This window comes from Malania oleifera, chromosome 3 (genome assembly GCF_029873635.1).
Source record: "Malania oleifera isolate guangnan ecotype guangnan chromosome 3, ASM2987363v1, whole genome shotgun sequence".
Classification (NCBI taxonomy): Eukaryota; Viridiplantae; Streptophyta; class Magnoliopsida; order Santalales; family Ximeniaceae; genus Malania; species Malania oleifera.
Window position 1 is genome coordinate 115,016,028 of NC_080419.1, and position 6,000 is coordinate 115,022,027.

The following is a 6,000-nucleotide window of genomic DNA, read 5'->3' on the forward strand; positions in this document are numbered from 1 at the left end:
ATAAGTATATTAAAATTTAGTTAAATTAAAATTATAAAATTCAAATAATAACTTATTTAAACTATCATATGGGGTTGGATTATATCCGTTTCAATTTAAATATAACTAATTTAAATTATCATACGGGATTGAATTTTATATCCATTTTAATTTAAATAAACATGATTTAAATTATCGTATGGAAACTAGAATATAGTCGTTTTCATTTAAATAAACTTGATTTAAATATCATATGGGGGCTAGATTATGCCTGTTTTTACTTAAATAGCATACGGGGGCGGGATTATGCCCCTTTTTACTTAATTAAACCCGATTTAAATTAAAATACGGGGATTGAATTATATCCATTTCTACTTAAATAAACCTGATTTTAACTAAAATATGGGGATTGGGTTATATATATATATATATATATATATATATATATATATATGCATTTATATTTACAAGATTATTGTTTTAAAGTTTTTTAATCCATACTAGAAATTTAAAATTCTATTAATAACGAATAATTATTAACATGCAAAATCGTGTGGCATGAGCTTAGTTTATTGCATAAATGAGTAAGGATGATATTTTTAAGATTTAATGATTATTACTTGTTTTTTGGATTTTTATCATACTATTTTTGTTGCATAAATTGTAATTGTAGTTTTAAGAACCCTGATGACGAATGTTATAAATGTTCGGTACCGCAACTTGTGCAACCACACTATTATGTAAGTGTTGGTGAATGGCAGTAGATTTCTCCTGAGTGCACACCTGGGTCGGATCAAGACTTGTGTTAGCTTTGGTGCAATCCCAAAAGGGGGGGTGAATTGGGTATTTAAAAATTATCACCTAGGTTAAACCAGATAAGCAGTATTACTTAACCTAGGGTCTGTCTATGCAAATGTAAATCTAATCATTTACAATATAACATACACGTGCAGTAAGTAAATTGCGGAAATGTAAAGAACACGCACGATATATTATCGGGGTTCGGCCAACTGTGCCTACGTCCCCGCCTCTAGCTCGCAAGTAAGAGGATTCCACTAACAGCTCACTTAAGGGTGGAGCGGCACCGTTTACAACCAGGTCAAATTAACACAGGGCTGACCTCAACCTTAACCAGGTCAATTAGCGGGGCTGACCTCAACCTACACGCCTTAACAGGACGACGCACCTAGCTTTCCTAACCGGGTCTAAGCCAATCCGGGACTATTCCAGGGCTAGTCTCCCTCTTCAGGCCCGTGCCTGGAAATACAACCAAAGTGTATAAAATTTGTACACGGAAATATGCTTCTAGAAAAGCAGATGTGTGCACCAATACAGCTCAATCAATAAAGCAAGCACGAATGATATGTAGATATGCTCAGTGCTCTAATGTGTGCTAAACACTCAATCAAGTATGATAATCAATCAAGATCTAGAGTGTGTATCTAAGCAAGATTTGAAACTCAATATTCGAATATCACAAAATCATATTAGGGTTTCAAATATGCTAAGCAAGATAGATCAAACAAACTCAATATGATATTTCAATTTCTAAAGAATAATGGAGTTGTTTGAAAGATTAGCTTTTCACAAAAGGATTTTGCACACAAAATCTAGGTTTAGGTATCTTGCAACAACAATGCAAGAACCACAACCCTCAAAGTCTTCCCACACAAGATTTATCAAATGAAATCCGTGGAAGAACTTTAGGCTATACTCTCAAATAAAATCAATCAACCTTTATACCAAAAGAGAGTATTAGCTAGAAAGATTACGCACAACAGCCTTATAGAAGTACTCACAATGCTTAGAGAAATAAAGATTGAAGAGTATGTGAGTGTTTGCAAGAAGTTTTTGGCTAATATAGGGTTTTAAGAGTTGAGAGAGTTTTGCCCTAATCAAGTTTGCTAATCCTTGCTAATAATGATAAATGAATGGGTATATATAGGCAAGGAGGTATTTTTGACCGTTGGGGACCTATTGGGCATTATTAGGAAAGTTTTAAATCATTTTAAAATAATTAACCCTGTTTAAAAAATATTAAGTGTGGTAAAAAATCAGGGCAACCCGAGAGGTCCGGTCGACCAAAAATGTTTCGGTCGACCAGGACTCAATTGGCTCGGTCGACCAAGGGACTTTTGAACTGAAAGGCTCGGTCGACCGGAGAGGGCGATTTGCCAATTTTCTGAGTTTCGGTCGACCAGGGCATTTTGAACTACCTGGTTCGGTCGACCAGACCGCTGAAAATTCACCCGAGGACCTTCCGGTCGACCAGGTAGTTGTAGTATAAAAGCTCTCGGTCGACCGAATGGTCAAATGTTGACTCAGGAGGGTTTCGGTCGACCAGGGCTTCTTGAACTACATGTTTCGGTCGACCAGGGCGAGTTTCGGTCGACCGTGGTGAAGGCTCGGTCGACCGGGAGGTCAAAAAGTTGACTCCCACGTGGTTCGGTCGACCGGGGTCAAATGAACTGAAAGGGCTCGGTCGACCGGCCCCCTACTTTTCTGCACAGACACTATTCAGTGTTTTGGCCATAACTTTTTCTATACAACTCCAAATTTTATTTTATTGATACCAATAGAAAGGTAAGAGAAAATTCCACAACTTTCATGTTGAACACATTTTAATATAATGACTTTTGGACTGAGAAAAATGTCCATCAATGAGACGGAAGAAACATGAAGGGAGTTTTTCTCTTACGGACACGTTTCAGTGTTTTGGCCATAACTTTTTCTATGTAACTCCAATTTGGACGTTCTTGATATCAAACTCAAGCTATGGTAAAATGCCACAATTTTCATTCTGAACATGATTTGATATGACATCCAATTGAGTAAGAAAATTGTTCATTTCTAACATTTGGTCGACTAGCCGGTTGACCGACCCCTTTGAAAATTTTAGTTTTTTGCCTTCTTTTAACTTTAAAACCATTTAAAAACCTTTGTATAAGTTAGGCATTTTATGACAAAAGTTTTTTCATGTTATTTGGAGGTCCTATGGTCAATCTAAGGTCAGTTTGAGCATACCTACCTATCATGCATGATGCAAATTATTACAAGCCATATGAGTGCACAGTCCATAATAAAATTACATCCCAGAATGAAGAAACTGAAAAATAAATACAAATGTAGCACAAGATTCTTCATTCATCGGCACGAACACCGCACGCCATCATAATAAGTCTTTTAGTCCCGAAGCGCGCACAAGGTGATCCTGCATATAATTCTCAGTACAACCATTAGTACCAAGAGTATTTGTCATAATCAAAACTGGGTGTGACCAATCAAGTCAACAACTTGGTAGGGGAAATCACATTAGGATTATGTTGATTTAGTTTGGTCGGCCAATGAGTTAAGTCTAGTTTTCGGACCGCACAACCCAATTATAGGAGTAAACATGACACCCATTGGCCAAAATGAATCTTTATGCATGTTTATATATTTATATGATTAGGGTCATCTATTAGGCCTAAATGATGATTTAAATAAAAAGTATGCATATATATATACATGTGATAAAGGGCCTACATGATGATACATATTTATATATGTGAGCAGAGCCCCATTTAGTAGAGTTAAATGATGAGATATTGGAAAAGTATAAAAGGAAGTAGAAATATACATACGACTATTTAAATGAAAATGATTTGCAGTTGGTCAAATGATGTCTTTAACAAGTACAATATTAAGTTTTAAAAATTGAATGAATATTTATACTGTAAAACTCATGTCAGTCACACACTGATAATAATTTAGTTGTTACTTACTGAGTGTCGTCTCACCCCAATCGTTATTTCATATTACAGATAACTAAGTAAAACGTATTGGAAATCAGATATAACAAGCATCTGGGCGGGATTAGAGATTCCAGTCAAGAGCTAGTATTTGTGTAGTACTAGTTAAATATGTTTGTATATTTCATGTAATGTAAATATTGGAGATATCATGTATAATAGGTGTTTAGTACTCTGGTGTATATTATTTAAAGTTTTTTTTTACTTACTTCCACTACTTATATTAATTAATGTATGGAAAGTCGCACGCCAGACCCGTCCGGGTTCGGGGCGTGACATAACAAATATAGAAAAAGGGTTTTATTTTGTAGTTGATTCATAAGTGCAAATGAGAAGATAGCATATACAATATGTGTGCATGCATGGATAAAAAATACAACAGGTAACTAACTTTTGTATATAGTAATTATTTTAGAAAAATAACAAGGTGCATGAGTTTTTTAGAAGAAGGTATGAGAGAATGTACTAGCTTGGGGGAGGAGGGGGGAAGCGTCATAAGAGAAATAAAAGCAGCTAAAGCAATAAACTTTTACATATTTACTAAGACTAAAAAAACAATCTCTGATATCATAAAATTACTAAGTTGGTTCATCTAACCATTTGAAGACCAATCATATCTTTGGATTTTAATTAAAAAAATAATAATTATCAATTTAAGCCAAAAATTTTCAAAATCCCTCCAAATTGAAGAAACATAATTGGTTGTCTAAAACCTAATATAGTTGGGTTCAAGGCTAGAAACAGTCACTTGCAAAAATATAAGAAAAGATTGTGTACTGTAGACCCATTATGATCTGCCCCTTCCCTAGGTATGCAGGGAGCTTTGTGCACCGGGCTACCCTTTTTTTTTAGTCTAGCCTAATAAGTTCTTCTAACATCATATAGAACTTCAAGGCTAAATTAGGGTCAATACGAAGTTCTTATAAGTGACTAACTCCTGATTTTCCAAGTATGGAAAGTAGCAACATGTCAAATGAGGGTGTGATTACACTTAGGCTATTTCTAAAGCATGAAATAACATTTATAAGCCCTCTAATGGATGTTTTTAGTGTAGTCGCTGTTGAGAATTCTACTTGTAACGACCTGCTTAATTAACATAATTTTTTTCCACTGTAAAAATTATCATACTCTGATACCATAACATTATCCTAAACAGCGAGAAGCATAATACAAATAAACATTTCCATACATAATGATATACCATACTGTACAATACCAGAGTACTATCATGTTTCCCAAAAGAATATATACATGTGTTACTAAATCCCCAAAATTGCCCTCAGCTAGCTAGGGCAAATACAAAAACCCTCCACTGTACTCACTTTACTGTCAGGGCACTACAGACGCCCCTTTACCTGCGAGCTTGATCTGCTCGCCTATCTAGATCACCTGAAAAAAGTTTCAACACTGGGATGAACCAACTCTCAGTAAGACGATATATGCTATTACTAGTATGTGGCAAATGAGTCATCATATCATAAAAATCCGTTTTCATATAATCATGTATATCTAGATCTATAAATACAGTATAAATCATAATATTCATTACCATTTTCATGTCATTTAACACATCTGTATTTAAGTTACTATTCAAAATACTTCTAACATACATAAGTAATTCCCTTGTCTCTGTAATTCAGAATATACATAATAATAACTGTAAACTTTCCCCTGTGGATATCTGTATGTCATGATTTAACCCCTCATGACAGGTTGTGCGGCCCGTAGGCAGGATCTACACTGGCTGGCCAACCAGGTAAATCACTATACTCCCGCGGTAGATTTGCCCACCTCTACCCATATCTGATAGGGAGCCTATCCACGTTAAAGGCACTATACGATCGACCTACAGCCTATTATCTGAATAGGCAGTTGCTCTCTATAAAATGTATACTGCATGTAGTTACGGTACCGTGCTCTGTAAACTGTATGATCCAACAGAGTCTGATACTATATACATATTCATATATATACTCTTTCACTGTTTTCATCATGTTTTCAAAATTACCATAACACTATCTTTCTGTTCTGTACATACTATAACTGTAGCATCTCGATGCTATCTCTGTATAACTGTCTATATATTCTGTAAATGCTCTGTCTGTATACTTTGAATGTTATGGTAATAGAAAACATGGCATGCTTTAAACTCTGTAAATCATAATACTGGAACTACGTAATCATAATACTGTATCCGTAATTCGTATAATCATGGTGTTAAAATCCGTAA